Genomic DNA, 25887 nt, shown 5'->3' on the forward strand with positions numbered 1-25887 from the left:
TGATGGGCAACCCCAAGGCTTATCTAAAGTCCTAGATAGAGTAATCTGTGAGGCAGGACCATCTCAGGTAGCTGACTTTAAATTGTCCTGAGTAGTTTGTTGCCCAAAACTGATCTTTAGGTGGTGTTTGTAAGCTTAGTGGTGTTACCACAATTCAGGTGGAATCTTCACTGTGAGACCCCATCATCCTTTTGGAGACTTCAAAGGTCACTGTTAGGAATGGTGGTCATGGTTCATTGCAGAAAACTTAATCATTTTAAATGTCATATGCAGCAGATCTCAGAGAGATTGAAAACTATAATCTATTAAATATATCGGGGGCACACAAGCTCAATTCCTACTTGCCTGATTCAGACTCAAGCCTAAAATCATATACAGGAAGCTAGATTAAGCATAATTCTAGAATTAGTTAGTACTCTATATGACCATTAATATCATGACATAAAGTTTAAATATGTATAACAATATATATTTATATATTTTAAAAGTTTAAATACATATAAATATATGTATTGGTCTTATAAATTTTGAGATAATATTTATAATTTAAGAAAAGTTTTAGAATGAAGATAAAACCAAAGGATTATGAAATTAGTGGCAGTAGAATAGTCCCTTAATTTTGGTTTTCTTCTATCCCATACCAGGTGCTGCTTCTGACATGAGATACAGATTTTGGATTTTCTTTTAACAAGCATGCTTGGGTTTAAAGAAGGAGAGAGCCATGCTCCAACTCCAAAACTAGATTTAATTTTTACTTGAATTGGGACTACAAAAAGATTATTTAGGTTATGTCTGTGAAGAACAGCAGAAACAAACATCTGGGAAGATTTATTAAATCTTATCCTGTTGAAAATGTACTATACTCTTAAACCAAGTTACTCTTTTTCTCAAGACATTTTCTCTGGATGATTCTCCCTTCTTCTCCAGATATCTCATTTGTCTAGTGGTCTTCATATTCTTTAGAATCTGAATTTTAGAATGCTTTTATTCTCCTGGAAAGACAAAAACAAAACTCTGCCCCAACCATGACTTTGACGAGTTTCCCTTTTTGGAAGGTTATATCTCATCAAATGAAAGGCATTTGTTAGTCTTATGAATTAGTTTAGATTGAATGACCAAGTTATTTGATGAACTTCTCCTATTAAGAGGTCTCTCGTGTTCAATTCCAATCTTTATCGATTTTGATGGTATCCATAGCTTTTCTTCTTTTGTATAAACAAAAGCAAAACCTCTTCCCCAATGTAACACATATTCTGGCTTCCATTTTGAAGTTAACACATCTTTAATGTATACAGGCTGATTTAATTCAGCAGGTTTTTCTATTTTCCAATGTCTCTTTGCAGCTGTTGTTCTTTTCTCATTAACATTTTAAAAATTGAAGTTAATAACACTGTGTAGTCTATCTCTGGGGGACTTTATTACCTCTTTCTGATTATTCAGCATATTGTTTAAAGTGCAATTAGCTCTTTCTATAAATGACTGCTTGTCATTTGGATTGTGTGGTACACCTGTAATATGCTTTATGTTGTAATATTAAAACAATTGTTTTATTTTACTAGAGACATATGCTGGAGCACTGTCAGTCTTAATTTTTATACAAAATTAATGTGTCCCCATAATGGCTATAAATTCCAATAAATATGTGATTACAGAATCAACTTTTTAGAACTTAAAGCAATTGCCCATTGAAATGTTGAATAGGTATTGGAGGTATGGTATACACACTTTAATTTTCCAAAGTCTGCAAAATGAAGCATATCCATTTTCCAAATTTCATGTCTTTGAGTGCTTTAGATCACTTCTTGCAGGTAATGGAGATTGGTTATACAAAGAACAAATAGGATTTTTCCTTACAATTTCCTTGACTTGATGCCAAGTGACAGAAAAATAGTTCTTCAAATTTTTGCTATTAACATGGTGTTTCTTATGAAATTCCAAGGTTTCTAGCACATTTCCTACCAATAGCTGATCAGTTTCATCATTACCTTGTGCTAGAGGGCCTGGTAGACCTATATAGGATCTGATAAGTGTTATATACAAGGGATGATTTCTGTTTCTGAGTATTTCTTGTAATTGAATAAATAACACAGTTAATTCTAAATCATCTGGAATAAATTCAGTGGTTTCAATATGTAAAACAACTCTTTCAGCTTACTGAGAGTCAGGAACTATAATAAGATGTTTGGGAAAATCTAATATGATGAAAATAGTATATAATTCTGACTTTTGAACAGAATCATAAGGGCTTTGAGCCACTTTACTTAAATTTCCTAGCTTATAAGCTGCCTTTTCTGATTTATTTGCATTAGTATAGAATGTAAGGGCTCCAAAAATGGAGTTCCTTGTACAATGTGAGAAAGAATCCAATTAGTTCTTTTTGTAAACTGAAGTCTTTTGCTTTGGGAATATTTATTGTAAATCTCTCCCAAGAAATTGCTGCAAGTTCTTTGCCAATGTTCATTTTCTGCCCATAATGAGGCAATTTCAAAATTAGTAAAAAGTACCACTATTTCTGTTCAATCTATTCCTGATAATTGACAAAGTCTCAATTTTCCTTACAGAGTGAACCCAGAAACCTTTTCTACACAGGTCTTTAAATTTTTACCCTGTGTGGTAAAAATATCCATTCTAAGATAGTATCTTTCTCTGCATAAGAATTCCTGTAGGATAATGTGCAGAAGGTAAAATAACCAGAATATAGTCAAGCTCTGGATCCATGTGTTCCACATGTGCATTATGTAATTTCTCTTCTACCAAAGCCAATTCATTTTCAGCCTCAACAGGTACTTCTCTTGGACTATTTAAGTTCTTGTCACTTTGTAAGGTTTGAAATAAATTATTTAGTTCTTGACTTGCCAATCCAGTTGTGGGTCATTGCTAGTTAATATCTCCCAGCAATTTTTGTAAATCATTAAGAGTAATTGATCTTTCCTAATTTGTACTTTCTGTGGTTGAATTATTTTGTAAACCTATCTTATATCATAGGTAATTATAGGATCTTTTCATTTTCCACTGATAACTCTTAATAGTCTAAGAATTATTATAAGTAGGCACTATGAAGGAAAATTTTTCTCTATTCTGTTCTTGTAAAGGTATTATAATAAAGCAGCCTTTTCAATAAATCACTATAATGGATCATCCTTTGGGTAAAGAAGAGAAGGGAATTCCAGGCTGTAAAGAGCCCATTGGCTGGATCACCTTATTAATAGGTCTTAGATCTGTTACTATTCTCCATTTTCTAGATTTCTTTTTAATGACAAATATATGAGAATTCCGAGGACTAGTCAATTCTTCAATATATTGAGCATTTAGCTGCTCCTGTGTCAGCTATTCTAACACCTGTAATGTTTCTGATGTCAAATACCATTCATTGATCCACCCAGACGGGTTTGTCAGTTTACTATTTTAAAGGTAAGGCTGTTGGTGCCTTTGAAAAATCACCATCTCTTTTTTTTTTTGTCTGTTTGTTTGTTTGTTTTTTCGAGACAGGGTTTCTCTGTGTAGCTTTGCACCTTTCCTGGAACTCACTTGGTAGCCCAGGCTGGCCTCGAACTCGCAGAGATCCGCCTGTCTCTGCCTCCCGAGTGCTGGGATTAAAGGCGTGCGCCACCACCACCCGGCTTCACCATCTCTTATTATGTGCAACCTGAATAGTCAGTTTTTGATAATACCCTTTAATATTTTTCTCATAGGAATATATTAGTTTATGGTTTGTTTCTGAGATTGGAGGGGTGTTAATCTGGGTTTTCCAAAGCAGTATCAAATCATGCCCCCATAAATTCACTGCTATGTTAGCCACATTTGGCTTTAATTATCCTATCTGTCATTATGGCCATATACACTCAACCCATCTTGCACTTTGTTTTACCTGAGAGAGAGAGAGTTCAGATCCCAAGAATCTAAACATTTACCTCCTGAAGAGGCCAATCTGGTTGCCAAGATTTTGGTGAAATTATTGTTACATCTGTGCCTATATCTAGTAAACCTTTAATCACAATGCCATTTATTAGTATTTTTAGCTTTAGATCATTTATACAAGTTTGCCAAAATACATGTTTTATGGTCTTTCCTAAAAATTTTTCTACTGAGGCTGTTCTGTCATCTCAAACAGTATGGTTTTTAACAACAGGCACTAAGTCTTTTAATTGCTCTATGGAGGAGTTTCCCCAATCCTGACAGGGAATGATTGATCCAAACTTGACATGGTTTGTTTGGAAATACCTTGAGATGATGAAGATGATGATGATAAACATGATGAAAGTGATGATGATGATGATGAAGATGATGAAGATGTTACTGATGATGGTGATGAAGAAGACAATGGCAAAATGTTACCTTGCCTATCCCATGTTGATCTACATTCATTAATTCAGTGTTGACCTTTGTAACACCTTCTGCATACTCCAGAAGCCTGGGGCCTTCTATTTGGATTGTTTCTAGAAAAAACAAAACAAAACAAAACACAAAAAACATTGTTTCTAGGAATATCTTGCCTACAATCCCATTTCACATGACCTTATTTACCACAATTAAAGCATCTGACTTTTTAATTTTTCTTAAAATGTTTAGAAATCACATCTTCTATCTATCATCATAAGTGTTAGATCCGCTATCAGCTGTATTTCTAACTAATTCATATATTGGTACTAATTTTGCCGTGAAAGCCTTAATCACCCTTTGGGATCTAAATTAGCATTCTCAAAAGCCAAAGATTCAATTAATATTTGTCTAATTTTTGAATCTGATATCATTCTATTTACAGCTGAAGTCAATCTTTATAAAAAAAAATCAGTGAAGGCTTCACTTGGGCCTTGTATATTTTTAGTAAATGACTCAGTCTTCTTTCCTGATTCTTCAACCCTGTCCCAAGCATTCAAAGCTGCTTTGTGGTATTGAGCCATGGTGTGATCATCAAATGTAATCTTTCTTTCCAAATAAGCATATTGGCCTTCACTGAGGAGCTGTTCTTAGGAAATGTCAGTACCTCTATCATACTTTGTTGTTCTATGATCCTAGTTTCCTCTTTCCCCCATGTTTTCCACTGTAACTGAAGACTAGCTTCCAATATTGCTGTAGATAAATCTTTCCAGTCTTGTGGAATAACTCTGTTCTGAGTTGCCCATGAATTTAACATCTGCTTCACAAAAGGTTAAATGCATACCATATGAAACTACTGCTTCATTAAATCTCTTCAACTCTAACATTTCTACAGGATCCCAGTTAATTTCTGAATAGCCTCAGGGGTGCCTATTATCTGGTGGTCATTTTGAATGATAACTGGATAAAGTAAGGTTGGTTTTCTAATAACCTTGGGCCACTCTTCTTAATTTCATAATGCAGTGGTGACATAGGTTCTGCCCTAAACTCCTCTGTCTGTGTGTGAATATTTTTCTTAGTTTCATTAGTAGGTCTTTCTAAGAATTGTATCTTATCTGTCAATTTTTTTGTACTTGGCACTGATATCAAACCACTTTTTTAAAGGATAAAACATGAATTACAAAACTGATAATGATTACAGTTGACATTATGTCAATCCCAGCTAAGTTGATTATAACTTCGTTTGATTTTTTTTTTTTTTTCATTTTCAAACCATCCATTATGGAACCATACAGAGACCTAACTCTCTGCATCATAATGTTGTTTCCTGTTATTAATGTGGGTAAAAACAAAACAAAAAAAAAAAAAAACAACTTCCCCTTCTAAGAATTCCTGGGTATCTCACCAGATCTGCTGACAATGATGGCATGACCATGACAGAAAAATGTGAGGCTGGCTATCACTGCGCCTCATGGCAGAGAAGACAGCTAGTGCATGGCGTGGCTGAGGACATCTGCAGCCACTGGAATGTAGCTGGGAGCTCAGAATGTGTGGTGGTGGCAGCAGCAGTAAAAACACCGGTGTGTGTCAAGGCAAACAACCCAGTGTGGCAGTGGCCTGAGGAGGGCATCCAGGGGAAGCCTGAAATCCATGGGAAGAGGGAGTGGGCCCACTGAAAAGCAGACACAGGGGGATGTATGGAAGAAGCCCACGTGGCAGGAAGCAGGGGTGGAGGAAAGAGAGGAGAAGGCCTGTTTGAGGCCCAGCTGACTTGGCATTTGGAGCTGGGGAGAGACAGGAGCTGGAGGCTGCTGCAGAGAGACTGTAATGGGGAGACCCCAGATTCATGTGGAGGACCTGGGGTAAGGGACAGAAAGCCAGCTGCAGTGGTGACTCTGGTGTCTGCCTTGTGATCTCAGGCCCCATGCTGTATGTCAGAGGATGAGTTTCTAATTATTCCTTATTAATAAAAACCCATGAGTCAGATATGTGGGTAAGAACCTGAATGATCAGAGAAGCGACCATGACCTCTTCTCTCTCCTAGATCCAAAAGGGCCAAGAGTCTTTCTAAGCCCTCCCTACTACTTTCTGAGTCTCTGTATATGTCCTCGGCACTCCAAAACCTCTAAGGCTAATTTTGGTCAGCTAGTAGCTAGCTCTGCACTCTGATTCAAAGTAAACTTTATTGTCAGTCTTGGAAGTGTCGGAGTGTGATCAAAATGTCCCACAACAGGGAAGGAATGATGACACTACCTCTTACAAACCTTAATAGTGCATTACCCCAGACATTCCCCCTTATTGATTCCCTAACTTAGGAAAAAGACAAGTTTTCTGGGTTATGTGGCTTTGAGCTGGTTCTTAGAGCTAGAACCAGCCTAACTCAGAGTGCTCCCTCTTCCCCATACCCATTTGGTAGAAAGAGTTAGACCATGTGGTATAAAGAAATAGAATAAATTGTGTGTGAACTACTGTAGTATGAGCCTTGTTTCTTACCCTGCTTCCCCTATGGTAACAATGAGAGTGGTTACCTCACTTTGAATGAATTTCTTAACCTTCTGCAGGAACATGTTTGGCCAGACAGAAAGGGAGATTTTAAAATCCTCAGGAGACGAGAAATGAGAGACGTACAAAAACAATTCAGGCCTGGGAAGAGGTACATACTACTGCTCCCACAGATGCCTGAGCATCCCAGGCTCCCCTGTATCTATAACTGTGTGTTACTGCCTATTTGTCCTTAGCTCTGTCTCTTTGCCCGGATTGTGAGCTGAAGAAACAGTCACTTAAGAGTGGAGGCCATGTCTTAGTCATCTTCGTAGCTTTGTCATATGGCACAATGCCTGGAACATTGCTAAGAAAATGTTGCTAAGTGTGACTTGGCGCATGCCTCGGTGGTATTGTTTGTGGGAGTATAAGGGCTCCAGAGAGTCAAGTGCTTTTTGATGAAACTGAAAATATCTTTCAGTCATCCCCTGGGTCTTCAGAGGTCTCTAACGTTGTTACATTTGCAAAAGTTTTATCTGTGTTGCTCAAAGTATCTCTTTGGCATGAGCTTATAAACTTCATTCTGAGGGACAAAAAGCATTGAAACCACTTGCAGCTTCATGAAGAAAAGTATTGTTCTTCTGTGCCTTTTGATTACTGCCTCTACCTCCATGGAAATGTAAGTTCTATGAGAACAATGTTTGCCATTGACTCTTAACTCAGACACATTTTGGCACATGTAGTATGTGGCAGTGCTGAAGATACAAAAGTAAAGGTGAGATTCAGAGTTGCATGAAGACCTAGAGTTGCAAAAATAAGAATGTTTCCATATTTCTACATTTTTTTCTCCATAGGATATAAAATAACCAAGAGAAAGGGGAATGATGATGCTGGGATCATTGTTTAAAATGAGAGCATATAGGTGAAATCTCCAGTTGAAACATTCATAGCTAACACCATCTAATTACTAGGTATATAGTGTGTGGGTACTTTATGTATATAACCTTCCATCCTTACAAAAAGCCATGCAAATTAGTATTCTCTCCATTTCACTCACATGGAAATGAATGCTGAAAGAAGGAAAGTAATTTACTTAAATCATACAGTAGTGAGAAAGTGATAGCCAGGTGATTCAGCTTTGAGTTGATTATAAAATATTTTCCTCCTTGACATTCCTCCTCTACCTCCTTATCAAACTCTAGTTTGTTGAGTACTCACTCTGTGTTGGGATTTTAAATTATTTATTTATTTACTGTGGATGTGTGTGTGTGTGTGTGCCTATGTGTGTTTATGGGCACCACATTCATACGGGTACCCAAAGAGACCAGAGAAGAGGGAATTGGATTTTCTGGAACTGGAGTTTCAGATGATTCTGAGCAGCCACTAGTGTGAGTGCTGGTGAGCCACTTAACTGCCAAGCCATTTCTCCAGCCCCTTCAGCTTGTTTTAAAATCTATGAATACAGTATTGAATTGGAACAAAAGAGAAAGGCTTAAGAATGTGAAAGTCAAGATGACATATTTATGCATGTGCTTCTGTGCAGACACTACTCTCAATCATATGCCCAATTGTATCTCCTTTAATCATCACAGCCACACTTTCATAGTTTTTCCTGTTATTCCAATAACCAGGGGAGGAACCTAATAATTTGGGAGATTAAGTCACGTGCCTCCAGTTACTAAATTAGGAAGATTTGGATTCAGATCTCAAATCTAGGCCAATTCAGCTCTAAAGCAATGTTCTTCCACTGTGGCCCCATGACAGCTAATTCATTATCTGTCTCTAAGGGAATGAAGATATTCTTTTCCTGATAGAAAGATCTGTTTTTCCATGGTCAAAGAATAAGGGATATGTCAGCCTTGGGCTTCAAAAGGCAGCTGTCAAGCCTCCCTATGTGAGTATATCTATAATCCCTTCATTTTGAATAGACTTTTGTTAGGGTCAGTCTCCACTGACACTTTCAGGGACAAGAGATCCAGGCCATTCTGGTTACTCTGATTTCCTCTGTGGGGCTTTACATTGTAGATTGGTAATACTTGTTATTCAGACTCAGAATTTTTTATTCAACTCCTAGGTAAACAGCTTTGAGGAAGTGATTTTTAACTTCTTTGAGTTCATTTTGAAAAGTGGCAGAATAAAACAACATTGCATGTTGTTTCAAAGATGAGATCAGATAACAGAAATGTCTGGGTCTTAACATGGTTAATGGAACTGAAGGCTGTTAGTTGCATTTCTGAATGTCGGTGCCCTTACTTATCTAGCAGGAAATCTAGTTCTTTACCATGCTTCTCTCCCTTCCACAGTTCCAGCGGTCTCAAGCATTCCAAGCGTTTGTACAGTCCTTCTTTTTTTACCTCCTGTCATACAATCTAGCTGGAATTTTATAACTCTAGGCCTCTGTATGCCTGGGAACCACCTCTAGGTAGGGATGTTATTCCTGTGAGTGCATCATGGCCATTCTTGTCAGAGCTGGAAATCTTTGACCTGCTCAAATGAAAATGAAGCACCAGGTCTCCATCTCAGCACAGGAAATTCACTTACAACAGGACACCCTGTGAAGTGTCATCTTTGTTATCTTGCTTCAAGAGCATCCCACAGTGAACTCCTTGAACTCCAAAATATGACAGAACTTAGTGACCCATCTCTTTTGATTCATACATAGAGTTCTTAATCTGGGGCCATACACCCAAGCTGCCAGAGCATCTTACACAGGCTATTTTGGGAGACAGCCCTACCCTCTGATGTTCAGCATCTATGGAAGCTTCATCTTGCTGGAATTGCTTTCATTTTGAACAAATTCTTTCTAAAGCTTCTGTGGGTCTTCTGCAGTAGCTTCCATCAGTTTCCCTACCTCCTTTCTCCTTTCTTTTTCCTACCCCTACTATTCCTGCCCCAATTTATAAACTATGTCTATGTATTTGACCCCAAGTATTTATGCTTTAAATTTTGAGTTTGATTTTTGCATACCACAGACTTCTGTATCACTTTGAATTTGGTCATCCTTTCTTAGTTTCTAAGATAGAAAGGATAATTTAATCTGAGAATTGAATAACCAATGAGTATGAACCAAGTTATATTTTCAGTGTCTGCTGCCTTCTACCCAGAAGAATGGCTCATTGGCAGTCACTGAATATAAGAACTAAGAGTTGAGGAAGAGAAGTTTTCCAGCTTCACTCATCACAGACAGGTTTTCCCATGTCGGAAACTGCCTATTGTATGAGTAAGTAGACTGAGTGAGTACTCAGATCAGTGTCTGGCCTCTAGGGGCATGATGGAGACAGCCACATACCTGAGAACCTTTCCAAAGCTGCTTAAAGCATCTTTCAATTCTGTCAGAGGTGGTAAAAGGATCTTATTATGATGACTTCACCACTGCTTAACAAGGGTGTACTTTGAGCAATTTCCTCAACTCTTAGTCTCCATCCTGTTTACTTTGTAGAGACATTATAATTATCAAGTGGGGTGCTTAAAAGTTTTAGAGAAATGAGAAGCAGAGTCTTGCAGACCTAACACCACTTCCCTTTGGGGCCAGATAATTATTTGGCGAAAAGTATTGATGCATGCAAGTGTGGGATATTTTGCAGCATCATGGCCTCTCACTAGATGCAAGTAGCACCCTTCCTCTAAAAATGACAACTAAAATATCTTCAGATACTGTTATATCTCCTTTGAATTAAAGTATCCCATGGTGGAAAAGCACTGGACTAGGAGATCATGTTGTTGTTGAATTTTCATTCAAAGTAAAAACGGTCCCTTTGACAAATGGGAACCAATGTGAAGGGCAGATGGGACAACTACTTGCCAACAAGGAAAGGGACAGACAGACCTAGAAGATGAAGAAACTGATTTGTCTGCACTTGACTGTATCAATGAGGTTTTCATTTGTTTTTGTTTTGTTTTGTTTTTCTCTATATGAAGATGGTTGAAGAATAGATGTGTCCAGCTCTCAGTAAGCTTCAAAGAATAGATCAACACCCAGCCTAATCCGTGCAGAGCCCCTGTATTCCCTCCCTTCCAGAGGCCTCATTCTTGAGCTTTTAATTTGTTTTCACAGTGGTTTGAACAAATTGAATTTGTTAATTAAAGTGGTAAAATGAAATGCTGAGCATTATTGACTAGATGCTAATGCCATTAACAGGACTGAAGGCGAGGGACCCAGGCTGTCAATTGTAGCACAAATCAGATCAGCAGAAGCCACAGTACAGGCTGTGCCTGAAGGCTGAAGGGACAGACCTATTTAGGTGTTTTGTAATTTTTGTCTTTATCAGTCAGAATTTGTAATGGCTGAGACACTTTTTTCTAACAGTTAACTCTTCTGTGCCAAGAATTTTTCTGTGTGCTAAGAAAATGCTGACTGATCACTCCAAACCTCACCTACAAACATCCCTGGGAATAATGGGGGGAAAGACACTATATGTACTTATGTAGTGATAGTGTTTTTATCATACTAGAAAAATTTGATTCAGGTTCTGAGGGCCAAATGGATGGGATTCTAATCCAAGCTCAGTGTCTGAGAGCCAGACCATGTAACTAAACTTTCAGCTTTATTTTCTGTAAATTAAGAATGATCAAAACAGTTCCCATCTCATGAGGTTTTCACAAAAAGCAAATCCAGTGATTCTGATCAACTACTTGGCACAGGTCATGGCATAGCACACAGCTGAAGAGCAACCACTGTGTATTCACTGTCACACATTGTTCCAAACACACACATTTGGGGAAACCCTGGAAGAGAGATCTGCTTTGGGAACACCGATTAAGGAGTGTTTGAGGTAAAACATTCAGGGTTGGTATTCCTGAATGGTGGAGAAATGGGAGAAAGGCTTTTGGGGAATGGTAGAGTCTGTGTGGGCATCATCAGGCTGGGTTTGAAAGACACCCCAATCTCATTCCTCTGTAGCTGTTGAGTCCCCTGCTTGGAAAACTATTTCATTTCTTCTCATCACTGACTTCTCAGTCTTAGCTGGAATATCACCTCCCCAGAGAAGTCATCTCCTACCACCTATTCCAAACTGGATTATCAGTTCTCTAATAGAATCCTGACTTCCCCTATTATAGCACTTATAGTTATAACCTTCATCAGTTTGCTTATTGTAACTCTATGACCATAGCACATTGATTTTTTTTTTCATATTGGGTAATCAGTAAGCAGCATAGCATAGGACAATGGGTGCACAAGACGTAACTGACTTGGTTTGTATAAAGCCCATGGCTTTGGTCAGCAGCATATAGGCATTGATCATAATTTAGGAATAGGAAAATAAACTAACCCTGCTTGAGCATTGTGCCTTCAAGTGCTTTATTTCTAATCCTTCCTGGAACCTCAGAAGGTAGATCATATATAGTCCCAATTTTAAGGATGAGGAAACTGATATTTAAAGGAATTAGGTGAGTTTGGCCAAAAGAAACCTGTACTAATGGGAGAATGATAATGAAGACTCAGGTCTGTCTGTTTCCCATACCATACTTTGAGAAGCCATGACCCAAAGAGTCCACTAATCAGAAGTAGTAGAGGCTGTGAAGGACCACAGCAGTGGCTTCCTGAAGACCGGGGTTCTCACCTCAAGTCGCACTGTTCACCTTTTCAGCATTTTAGCTATGCTCTGTGAATCTGAAAAACCCCATTTTAGTGTTGAATATATAAGCTTCATAATTACTTAAGGTAGGGCATGACTTTATTCACTTATTTAATTTTTATTAAATCCATCAAAAGCTATTTATTGATTACAAATAATCATTTCAAATCAGATGTTTGCAGGCAACTTAACAGATACTGGGCTCTTGAGTAGGAGTTAGTAAAGGCAGCGTCTACTAACCCAAAATCAGAGGCAAGAGTCTCTGAGTACTTTATTTCTTAAAGGCATTCCACATAATAAAATCAATAATAATAATGTGGGGGGGGGCACCTATAAAACCAAATACTACTAACAATACATAAACCTTAAAGGCCTAGGTTTGTGATAGTTAAAAAGATAACTTTCATTCATCATACACTTCAAAGATAATTTGAATGTTCCCATTGTTCAGCTCTGACACCTCAAATGATCTACTCTGCTTCTCTGAGGTTAATATTCTCAGCTATGCAGTGGGCTGTGTCTTCTGAAAGTAGCTCTAACAGAAAAAAAAATCCTAGACTGGGAATCAGAGAATTAGTTAAAATCTGGTCTGTTCTCTATTAGACTAACTTAAAAACCCCAGAAAAATAACATTTTTATCCATCTGTCAAGGGGGTAGGTGGACAGTATGTATGTTAGATTCCCTTCCAATTCTGATATATCATATTTTCAAAAGTGCAAACCTCTGTCCAGATATTCATTAAAGGAGACTTCCAATGTCCTTATGATCCTGATTAATTCTAAGGGACTCTTGCCCAGCATTGTTCTGATCCTCAGCAGTCACTAGCCAAAGGCCAAGGTCATCTGTAGAATTGGGTCATTTTGTGTGCTCACGATGCTTTTCGAGAATATAAGATGAAGAAAGGAAGAAGCTCTTTGCAACTAATTTATAAAACACTTTCCACTATTATTTATAAATGTGACGAGGGTGATTCACTTTCCCTAATGTAGCCAAGCAAGTGTCATAGCCAGATCGGGGGTGGCCTCTTCAATACCAGCAAATGCTCAAAATCTGCCTGCTGGAGAACTCAAAGCCACTTTGCGATTAGAATCAAATGTTAATCTTAGCTCTGTGTGGCTGAGGGGACTGTGCATTCTGTTGGGCCTGCTCCTCAGAGAGCAAGCCCAAAGCAAACCTACTTCTACCTAGATAAGGTCTCCTTGGAGCCTAGACTGTTTTCATAGATGGTGATTTCCCAAAAGAGGGCACTAAGGAGAGGGTTTAAGCAACTCTAGAAAAGGAAGTGCTCTTGCCTTAAAGGGGGAGGGGAGGATTAAACATTTTTCTACTTTGTACAAGACTGGAGAACTTGAATGAAGTTCTGGGTGATGTAGTTCCAGGAACACAGTAACTTCAACCTTGGTTCCTTATTGCAAGATCAGATGTGACTGATAGATGGAGTCAAGTACATCACTGCTCAGGAAAGCTGGATTAGAAAATATGACTGAAGTGGGTGGCAGCATGTACTGAAATCTAGATAATAATTCCCCCATCCCTGTCACAGACAGTAGAGATACAGCACAGAACAAAACTAAGGCTGTGCTTTCCATAGGCAGGCTCACCCCAGAAAGATGGCCCAGGGACGTCCCTGCTGCTCTCAAAGGAGACCCAGCAATGGGAGGTTGGGAGGAGTGAGCAAGTATTCAGTACACCTTTATTCACACTGAAGCAACCAGTGGAGAGACAGTGGTGCATTTTAGGCAGGGCAATAGTGTAGCTAGAGTTTTCCTGCCTTGCCCACAGTCAGGACAAATCTCTGTCACCCGCCAGTCCCACAGCCGCTCAGACCCAACCAAGTAAACACAGAGACTTATATTGCTTACAAACTGTATGGCTGTGGCAGGCTTCTTGCTAACTGTTCTTATAGCTTAAATTAATCCATTTCCATAAATCTATACCTTACCATGTGGCTCGTGGCTTACTGGTATCTTCACATGCTGCTTGTCATGGTGGTGGCTGGCAATGACTCCTTCTGCCTTCCTGTTCTTTCTTTTCTCCTCTCTGTTAGTCCCGCCTATACTTCCTGCCTAGCAACTGGCCAATCAGTGTTTTATTTATTGACCAATCAGAGCAATTTGACATACAGACCATCCCACATCACAATAGTATAATTTTTATTTTAGAAACAACACTTCAGAATATCAGTAGAAAACTCATTTGAATCAAAAGTACAATGGGTACTGTTTTCACATGTGTGGCTTTGTAGCTAACTGCTCAGGAGGATGTAATCAAATTTGATTAACTCCATAACATTGACCCATTTGAACTCTAAGAAACTCATATATTCACCATGTTTGTCAAATGAATTAACAAATGACTAAAAACATTAAATCTGAGGTTGCCTTCTAGAAGCAGGATCCAGGACTCAATAATTCAGATATATACACTAGAAGCATAATTATGTAAAGGGAACTTGGAGAGATGGATAACATAACTGAGGACAGAGTTCAAATCATACAAGTTGGGACCAGGGACTGAATAGAATACAATGAAATTGAAATTTTAGGGGATTAAGGCTTCTTTTAAGAGTAGTTGTGCGGATGAGGATCACAAAAGTGTCTCAAGGACTCCTGGGTTTATGTATTAGTGAACCAGGTAGAAGATGTCACCATCCCTGGGATGGAGAATGTTGCAGGAAAAGCAGGATGAAGGAAGATACCTGTGATGTACCCGGGTGGTGGTATCCAATACATACTTCAGTTGTATATTCAGTTTGAAACTCAAAAGATTCCCACAAAGTATCCCTCTTATGTCTCAGATGAACATATAATTTATCTTTCAATCTTCTCTTTTGAGCATGAAGGCTCAATAATTACACTGGGACAACAGATGCACATTCTGAAGCACCAATCTCACCTTGCTGTGCTGATCTCCAAATACTCTGGTTCATACATGCTGTCCTATACTAAGCTCCTAGGATACCTCCTAATGAGTATCACCCCACCTGGCACAATAGCTGTGTGTCTTCACATGCACCCTTTAGAAAGCTTTGACTTGCAGCCAAGCCCTAGTAACACATACATTACTGAGTCATTCAGCCTAAGGTCTCTAGGGAATATCAAACCTATTCTCAATCCTTTACCATTAGATAAACATTAGGGAAAAGAAAGGGAATTAAACCTTCCTGCAGCTCCCGTGGGGCACTTACCAAAATAGGCTACCTCGTCAAAACAACATTTAAGTAAATGGGTGAGCAACAGTGAGAAGGGAGCCTGGGGAGAAAGGCAAAGCCTCAGGCTGAGAAAGCATTGAGAGGAACCAAGAAATATAGAGCATTATGTTCCTGGCCTTGGGACTGTAGAGTGCAGAGCTGAGCAGTAAAAGGCCACTTCCCTCCCTTTTTCCCCAAGCTGAGCCAGAGTCTTCTTTTCTGGCCAGGTAAAGTGGGGAAGACGCGGGGAACAGTAGAATACTCATGATGTGTGATGCTTTAGGATTTCCAAACTCACTTCCTGTTTGGCGTTTCATTTTGGTCTTTAGCAGAGTCCTTGACAAGGAAATAGAAAGACTTACCATCCCCATTTAATGTACTGAAAACTGAAAACCAGGGCTGTGAAGTTATTGTCCATCGTCACATGGGGGCTGCCTCATGATCACATGAAGTGCTGCTTCAGTGAAAAAGAAGAAGGTCTGTCCCGTGTTCACACAAGGTCTGAGAGACAACAGCACAGGGAGCAGATCTAATGTAGTAAAAAGAAGTCAGTTGTACGCTAATGGTCCAGACTACCATGTGAGGTAGTGAGCTCCCTGTCCTTGGTTGAGTTTAAGGAAAAGTTAGATAGCAGTTATATTTTAGAAATAATTCTGTACTAAATAGATTGAACTCAAGAATCTCTAAAATTTTCTGTTTTTCTCGTTATTATTGAATATCTGCCAAATGCTGAATATCATAATATGAATCTATGACCCACATACACATAGGTATTCACACACACATTTAGATGGCATATCTATGTATACCATATCAATGTTATTAGTTAATGTTACTAATAAATAATATAATTAATATGGTAGTAATATATTAATGCCTATAAGATGATTATGTAAGGAGAAACTATGATTAACTCTATAGAACAGAAAAGCTATTTTCATTGACAGCAATATACTTGAAAATAGTTCAGTTCTTTAAAGCAAACCACATATAATCTTTGTGTGAAATATTTGAGGAGAAAAACTCCTCCTTTTTCTGAACTGTAAAATTACTCTTTTCTATTGTGTGTGTGTGTGTGTGTGTGTGTGTGTGTGTGTGTGTGTGTATGTGTTTCTCTATATTAAAATCAAACATATTTGTTTGTTGCCTTTGTATTTTTTCTCCATTTCCTTTTATTTTCTGTTTTGGCACGGGAGTTGTGGGGGCATTTAAAAAAGAAAAAAAAAACTACCTAACGACTTCCATATCTAGAAAACACTCAAAGCAGTTCTCAGCAGTGTCTGAAAGTGTCTGAAAGGTGATCTTGGGTGTCATTCCCTGCACACTTAAGAAACCCTTATAATGCTACAAGGATCGCTTCATGCCATGATTGGTCTAAACTCTTTAAAATAATCTTGCACAAATTTATAAGATGCTCCATTTTTTAGCCAGTGCTTAAGGTAACTTCTGTACATGGTTTCCCTGGCAACCCTGTAATTACAGGAAACAACATCTTTCTCCTGGGTCTCATCTGCTGCAAGTACACAAGAGGAAAAACTTCTGTCCTCATAACATTAAATGAGCATCAGTGATCCTGTGACATCTAAAGATGTGTTCAGAAATAGCATCCCGATTGTCCTAGTCACTGAGTAGTAGGTGCCTCCCTCTTTTGGTTGTTCTTCTTTTAATAATTTATGGCTCATTTACATGGAAAATAAAAAAAACTGTAATAAGGCAGTTTTTAAAAGGTAGGAAAAGCACCAGGAATGCAGATTCCCTCTCCACTTCTGCCCTGTGGTCTGTGAAATTCCCACAGTTTAACTGAACTTGGGAAACCTCTTCTTCCCAGGATGGCAGATCCTATTGTCTGTGTACTTCTTGCTCAGGTCTCAGGGCAACCAGGAAGCAGTTGAAAGCAAGGAGGCAGGAAGCCTGTTGTAATATGAGTAGGTTTTCTGTGCATAGTGTTCAGCTGGAGGGAAGAACCCTTCAGTGGATACAGGAGCAGTCTCTGTAAGTGAAATTCTTCTATGGAGCCAGGTAGGAAGCCTTGGTTTTCTTTGGACTTAATACTCTTTCCTAAGCAGCATGGCCGACTTTACATGCGGGGAAATGAACACAAGAATGGGAATCTGGAGGAGTGAAAGGCATTAACTGTCACTCAGTCAGATAGCCAGCAAATAAACAAAGTATAAAATACACGGTGGCAGGCAGTCAAATACACAGGTGCATGCCTTTAACTCCAGCGCTCAGAATCCAGAGGCAAATGGATCTCTGGCAGTTCAATGCCAGCCTGGTCTACATAGCGAGTTCCAGGACAGCCAAGACTACACAGAGAAACCCTGACTCAAAGATAGATAGATGACAGATAAATAGATAGATAGATAGATAGATAGATAGATAGATAGATAGATAGATAGATAGATAGATAGATAGATGAAAACACAGTGGCATGTCAGATAGTCTGAACAATCGCATCAAATAAAGTAATATGAGGCTACTGCAGATAGCACATAGGGTTAGTTCTCTAAGAAGGTGACTTTTGGACTGAGATCTGAATGATGTGAGCTAGTGAGAGGATACATGGAGGAAGAGCATGTCTAAATTTCTAGTAATCTGATCTACACAATATCCTTGCAAAGGAAAGATGATTATTCTTAATTTTATGAATAAGGAGTCTGGTTCTCAGACCTGCCTTGCTATTGCCTGGTGATTTTTGAAATAGTTAACCATAACTCTTAACTACTTCTGTGTTAGAGATTTTGCTTAACTTTCTTTAAAAATCTCATATCCAAGATTTTTTTAGCTCATCATTTATTGGCCTCTGTAATAACAACTTCCAGTTCCCCACATAAACCTTTAGGAAAGACCCTTTAATTTGCTCATCATAAAAACAAATTGTACCTAATACTGTTATCTCATAGGGTCATAGTAAATACTCTCTGTAAATAAATTAATAAGTTCCAGTTTTAAAGTGAATTCTTGGCAAATAGTAGCTGTTGTTACTATTGGTATCCAAAGTCAGCTATAAAGTTTCCATGTGCCCCTGGACAAATTGTGGAACTCTGGTTCAGTGTCTGGCCTATAGTGGACATTTAGGAAGTGATTGTAGAAGAAACAATTGAATGACTGAACAATTGTCTTAAATCCCATGGCCTAAAGTTTCCATTTTGCAAAGTGGGGGCATTTGGTTCAAAAAGGTAATGACCAAATACTTCTTGTGTATCATTGTGTGAGTCTTTTCACATGAATGAAACGTTTTAATCAGCATAAGAACAGTATGCCAATTGCTCATCTATCTCCTAATGCTACAGATAAAGAACTAGAGCATGAGTACAAACCAAGTCCTGGTGCTCTCATTCTTCACCCTTAAGTAACTGTCAGCCTGAATACTTGTGCTTATGTCCATATTTAATGTACACAATGGTATTGTCTCTCTGGGCGGCTGTCAGGAAATTCTGAGTGGTAAAGCATATTGTATGTTAACACAAGCTGAAAGGTTAGGGGTCTCTGTGGCAACAGATCTGCCATGCACATTAAGAAAATCACATGTTCTATCTGTGCTGGTATAAGAGAGGGAAAAGGGAGGCATTGATTGGAATGTCACTAGAAAAGAAAGAAATAGGAACTTTCTCCAGATGGCAGAGTATGCCAAGCAAAAGCCAGGCTTGTGAATTAAAGAGAGCCTGAACTAAGCCCTTAATCCCGTACATGTGTCTGGTCTTTTCAAGTTTACAAAGCTCCTTCCTGTGTGTGATCATATTTGGGCCCCAGTGCAGCAAGCAAGATAAAAGGGGGCTAATGAAGTTGATCTGGCTGAAAGGGGACTCAAGAGAGACCAGCCAGGCTTCCAGGTCTAGTGTTATGAGGGCTTTGTAATTCCAAATCTCCAGTGCTAGTGCAATGTATTTAAGTTGAACAGACAAAAGCCCTGGCCACTAAGTTATGCACATATCTGACAGTACTTCCCATTAGGCCTGTGCCTGTACCAGGGCGACCAGTAACATATCTGCAGAGCTCCTTTCCTTGAAGGTCAGAGAGAAGCTTTAGATGGCAGAATAAGAAGTGATGAGGGTTATTGAGTCTAACTGATATAAAGAGGAAAATGAACCATGAGATTGGAAGTGAATCATAAGGTAAGAAGCATGGAGGGTCTGTAGAAGTGAGGATTCAGAAGTAGGTCAAGGCAAGTGGTTCCAGGACAACCTACAAAGGAGTAGCAGGGCTAGAATGCTACTTCTCAATACTAACAACTCTACAGTTTACCAGATATTGAGACTACAGTGAGGAAGAAACATGGATTTGCCTTCCTGGAGTTCACAGGTGAGACAAGCATTAAACAAATATATAGTCTTAAGAAATAGAAGTTGTTACATATAACACAGTAGAAAATTTGATGTGGTTTTCAAATTTAAGTGTGACACCTGTAAGGATGTGACTTTTTTTTTGGTTTTTCGAGACAGGGTTTCTCTGTGTACAGCTTTGCGCCTTTCCTGGAACTCACTTGGTAGCCCAGGCTGGCCTCGAACTCACAGAGATCCGCCTGGCTCTGCCTCCCGAGTGCTGGGATTAAAGGCATGCGCCACCACCGCCCGGCTAAGGATGTGACTTTTAAGCAGAGTTATGAAGGGTAAGTTGATTTAAAGGGGAGAAAGGGAACCAGAGATGGTGGCACACGCTCTGGAAGCAGATGCAGGCAGATCTCTGTGAACAGGCCAGATTGGTCTACATAATGAGTTCCAGACCAGCCAGGGCTATATAGGGCCACCTTGTCTCAAAAGAAAAGAAGTGAGCAGTGAATAAGTGAGTAGAAAATTTGTTGTAGATGTTGAGAACAATGGGAGCAAAGGCTAGACAACAGAAGGTTTTGTGGTATGTTTTTAAACTAAGAAGGCAGAGTGTGGCCAAATCCAGAATAAGAAGATGAGGCTTGAAAAGTAGGTTAACTCAAATGATGCTGGGTCTTCTAGGCCATGGGACACATTTCAGTCTTTTACCTCACAGCCTTGAGAAGCAATTGTGTGAGGAATGAGGGCTAAATTTGTATTGTCAAAGGATATGTCTGTTGTATCCAGAATGGACTGGAGGTACGTTAAGCTATGCAGTCTTAGAGATGCACCAACCAAGAGAGCAAGGGAAGGATCCAGGGATGAAGAAGGTTGCTGATGAGAGTAAGATAGGTAGAAAAATCAATCTGAAACCCCAGGATTCAGAACTGGCTTTTCTCATTAAAGCCACTGTTGAGGGCTAAAGCCTGGTCCAAAGTTACGAACTAACATGTTACATAGAACAACCCATTAGAACCTGTAATCGAGATTCTCACAGCAAAGGAGATATTTGACTTTACCAGTCTCATAAAACAGAAGAAAATGCCAGTTATGGCATTTAAATTCTCTGAGCCATCATTTGAGGCAGATTTATTTATCTTCATCTCCATTGTACAAGTGAGTAAACCAAGGCTCAGAGAGCTAGTAGATGAAGCCAAGATTTGTGTGACGTGAATTAGACTTCATGTCCAGTGCTTCTGCACTTTACCATTCCCTTCATAAAATAGCCTCAGATTCAAGGAAAACAGTAAGCCAAGGGGAAAAGAGACCTGTGGAGACAACTGATTCCAAAATTTAACTGAATTGCTATGGTATTCCAAGCAGAACTTTATTACATTTCTGTGCCAAGGGTCTAAATTGATCTCTAAGTCCATCTGACCCAACTATCTCCTTCCAGGAATGCATATTAAAATTGGAGTGAGAGCCCAGAACTATCAGATCCTGTCTTAAGGTACCCGTGCCAAAATTCTAGTTGAAATTTTTAATTGAGTTCAAAGCCCTGTAAACAGGGATACACTAATCTGAATAATGATTAAGTTTTTATTCGAGATGCACATCTTGGGCTCCAGTGAGAGGACTGACTCTCCCTTCCGGCACTGGACTAGCTTCCTCCTTCAACCAGTGACTGTTCCCTCATAGCAGGTGAAAAGGGGGAAAACAGAAGAGAAAGCATTCTTAATGGCATTCCTAAAGCTATTAGCTGAGATTAACCATTGTTTTTCAAAGTATTATCAGGCCTACTATGCACTTTTAAAACTTTTGAATAAATAGAATGAATACATCTAGATATTAGTATGAGAACTAACCATTTAGGGCAGTATTCTGACTCTAAACTGTAGAACCAAGTAAGAAACCCACAGCAGCCACTGCACTGGTTAAGCAGTAGACTCGGCAGTATCTGGAGAGAGAACATGGGCTTTATGAAGAGACCACAGACTTTGGGCCATATATTAGCTACTTCTTTGTTGCTGTGATAAAGCTGAGGAAAGGGTTTATTTGGATTATATTTCTAGGTCAAAAATGTATCATTGAGAGAAGTCAGGGCAAGAACATAAGAAAGCACTTGAAACACAACCCATGGAGGCATGTTATTTGCTGGCTCACTCTCTGGCTTGCTCATAGCCTAATACTTCACTAAATTTTGTTGTATCCCAGGACCATCTGCATAGGGATAATGTCACCTACACTGGGCTAGATTCTCATACATAATTTAATAATCAAGACAATCACTTATATACAGGCCCACAGATAAGCCTAATGAAGACAGTTACTCAAGACTCCTTACTCAGGTGATTCTGGGCTATGTTTAGTTGATGGTTAATGTTAACCAGAACAGGCAGGCATTTTGGACTTGAGTCTTAATGTTGAACCTTGTAGCTCTGTTCAACCATGTTTCATTTCCCACTCCTGTGTCACTTTCAAGGAGAATGCCCCAACAGAATTCTGGACACATTTGCCAAAACTTCATTAGCTTCTCCTTTCAACATGCTCAGTGAGAATGTCCTCCTTCTTTGACCTTTAATCTCTTCACTAATTGTGTCATCTATTTTTCTTGATACTTCACCATTTCATATTGCAAGACCTGTCTGGCAAAGTGGGGACACTTGTCTTCAGTTTTCTCTGTTACTTGTGGCTTCTTCATGTAAACCATTAGCCTATCTCTACTTAGGTGTGCCTGCACTTTATCCTATGATGGACCAGTAAATGATGAGGAAGACAAAAAGCAAGAAACGAGCTAGAGGGTAAAACAAAGGATCCAGAAGTCCCCAGAGCTCTCCTAGCCATGACTCCTTTGGGACCCATGTCTCCATCTCTGTTGTATTGCTATGACAACTGCTATGGTCAATGCTACTCATGCTTGTGCTACCTTCACAAATGCTACTGCAGCTATCACCATCCCTTCCAATTCTACCGAACAGTATACCAATTCACTCTTCTACTGCTCTTATTACTACTCCACTAATTAATATTACTACTTGCTAGCATTAGCCATGTGTCTTAATGAGTAATAAGGCTAGCTGGCTACAATCTCCGTGTACAAGCACAGTTCCATAAGTACACTTCATGTAAAAATGCTTAGTAACCCTAATATTAACCCTATGATTTAAGTGCTCTTACCTTTCCTTTTTCTATTTAATGCTGTGGCACTGTGTGCCATGGCATGCATGTAGAGATCAAAGGAGGACTTCCCATAAAAACGTCTTTCCTTCCATCATTTGGGTCCTAAAGGTGGAACTCAGGTTGTCAGGCTTGGCAGCAATCACCTTACCTCCTGAACCATCTCCCCAGCCCTCATCTCATTTCATACATGAAAGAACTGTGTTTCCCTCAGAGATACAGGACTAAGTAGGCTACCCATGCTTTAGTGGGAGACCTACACCATGCACGTAACAGCAGTACCAATTGGACCTAGAAAGAGTACATGAGGTTATGGGAGAGGTCTAGTGAGGAGAACCTGAAAGGAATTAGAGAAGAGGAATTAGAGAGTTGGTCTAATTTTTTTTAATTGTATATATTTATGAAATTCTCAAATTAAAAAAAAAGAAACTTGCTGAAGATCACACAATGAGGAGTGTCAGAATCAGAATGTAAACTTAGTTTGGCACCATAGTCTGTAACTGCTATATTATGTGCAGTCTCTGATAACAAGCCACCTCACAAGTCACTTCCCTCAGCTGCAGACTCTGTCCACCCTGTTCTGCCTTCTTCTACAAGCTGACGCCCGACTCTTTGTCAGTGAATACAAATCTTAACAGGCTGATTTTGCTAAAACACTGAATGTCATTGTGGCCTTCAGTTAGTTCCCTTCCTACTCACTCTTGTCCTTCCTAGCATGCTCCTCAGTTCAGTGATAAGACTCTGAACACGATGTCTGGTTCACATCTGGGCTCCAGTTCCTTACACAGTCTTGAATTGCTAGGTGCTGAGTGAATGAATTTTGAAAGAATAAACAACCAACTTTTAGGCAATCAAAGCATTCTCATAATTGATAGGGATGCTTGAAAAGGTAGTGAACTCCCTACTACCACACATTTTCCAAGATTCTCCAGAGTCCCTAAGGACATTGAACTACATGACTTTTGAATGTTCTTCTACATTTAAGATACTATAATTCTTTGTCAGGTACAAGTAGATACTAAATACTCTTTATCTCTGCATACTAAATGTTTTATCTTCGAACTACTTATGAAATGAGAGGAAGTTAGTACACTGTGTCAGGTCAGAGGTATCTGGGCCCTAAGAGCCTGCCAATCATCTGCACTATTTGATAGATAAGAGAACTGAAGCTGGCCAGCTACAAGAAGAGCAGGAACGAGAGAATGTCTATACTGAATGCCACTTGAGGACTCTATTCACACCATCTATCAGCAAAGTTTTTCTACCAGAACTCAAACTGACTTAAGTAGGACAATTATACCACCAGTTTCTTCTTTCTGTGTGACAAAACAATTCAGCTACCCAAAGCAGAGATTGATCCAGTTTTAAAAAACAAAACAAAGCAAAGCAAAACAAAAAACCCAAACATCCTTCTCATATGAAGTGCTCCCCAAACTTCTCTCTCAATGTTTTCATTCTTGCAGGGCCTTACACTTCCTACTATTGTTACCTTCCTCTGCATGTGGTGTTTCAAGTTTGATGAAATACTGTGACAGAATTACAGCTTCCTTCTTTGAAAATCAACATTTTGGCAGCCCCTTGCTGTTCCATTTTTGAAGGTGCTCAAGTCTGCTGTCCTCATTCATCTAACTGCAGGAGATCATTATGCAGTGACAGAGTTCTATTCCATTATCATTATCTCATAATGAGAATGCCTCCTTGGGTGGAGAGGGAAAGAGATAGGGGTTGGAAGCGGTGGATGGAGGCCACGAATCCTAGAGAACTCAGAAAACCATTCTGCAGTTTCCAGTTCCCAGTAGATTATGCTTTTTATCTCTTTGATCTATTGTATGGAAATTTTATTCTGTATATGAAAATTTCAAAATACAGTAAATTATTATATTTTGTTCTACAGCGTCCATCTTCTGATAATAACACCCAAATCTTACTTGGCAGACCTCTTTTAAACATTAGTTTAGGGGACAATCACCCTCAGAGACAGGGAATGGGACATATGACTTCCTCACATTTATTCATCATCATACTTTATTCCCACATACTGTAACTTCATATTTATATTAGCTATAATTTGTTTGGTAGTTACCTGTGTCCAAGGTAATTTTAGTTAACTTTACTGACCTTATGTCTTTTGACTTATCCTTTGTATTGATTTTATAAAATCTCCAGTCTAAAATGAGAAAGAAAAAAAGCCCTCCACATTAATTTACTTGAATTCATCATTCTCTAAATGTCCTTTGTTCGAACTACTATTACATGCACTAGAAATACAGGAATAAACAAGACATGGTTCTCTGAGTAAGACTTTTCCTCACAAGACTTTCATGGTACACTGGAAGTCTGGAGAAGTTGCAAAGCCATCTTGAATATTTACAAGTCTCAAGTGATAGAACAAATATAAGTCCATAAAGAAAGGCAAGGCTAAACATTCAGAAAAAATAAATATGGCCAGCCAAGTATTAAATTATAGCTACTCTATTGTGTGGTTTTAAATGTTCCACCCATAATGATTAAATAGAAAAATGCTCATAAAGTTATAGATTTTATATGATTAGAAGTTGGCAAGATGTCAGAAAGGTCGTAATTAAATTTTGTATTTATATATAATTACACACACACACACACACACAATTTATTAGCAAGAAGATGCCCTGATGAGGTTCATGTCAGGAAAGCTTGGGGCTCAGGCTAAGTTCCTTCTGGGCCAGGTCTGAGAATAAGAGTACAAGGATTGATTAGTTTCCCCCATACACCAATGTTTGCTGAAAACTAAGACAGTAGGTTCTATAGAAGACAGGAAGTATTTGTACTCTTCATCCCTATGACAAAATAATCAGCAGAACAAAGTAAAGGAAACATTTATTTGGGCTCACTAGTTCAGAAGTTTCAGCACATATACTT

The 25887-nt window shown here is 38.9% G+C and overlaps 1 protein-coding gene and 1 long non-coding RNA gene across 15 annotated transcripts in view; one reads left to right on the plus strand and one right to left on the minus strand.

The window, feature by feature from the left end:
* LOC102924940 (AGBL carboxypeptidase 4) overlaps positions 1-25887 on the plus strand; it is a 1182350-nt gene that overhangs the window by 758494 nt on the left and 397969 nt on the right. The gene's annotated exons all lie outside the window — the stretch shown is intronic.
* LOC143271937 (uncharacterized) lies at positions 814-24641 on the minus strand. Its single transcript, XR_013049277.1, has 3 exons — positions 24479-24641; positions 4222-4436; positions 814-992 (listed from the first exon to the last, which is right to left on the minus strand). It is a non-coding gene; the product is annotated as an uncharacterized LOC143271937 (long non-coding RNA).

This window comes from Peromyscus maniculatus, chromosome 2, assembly GCF_049852395.1.
Source record: "Peromyscus maniculatus bairdii isolate BWxNUB_F1_BW_parent chromosome 2, HU_Pman_BW_mat_3.1, whole genome shotgun sequence".
Lineage (NCBI taxonomy): Eukaryota > Metazoa > Chordata > Mammalia > Rodentia > Cricetidae > Peromyscus > Peromyscus maniculatus.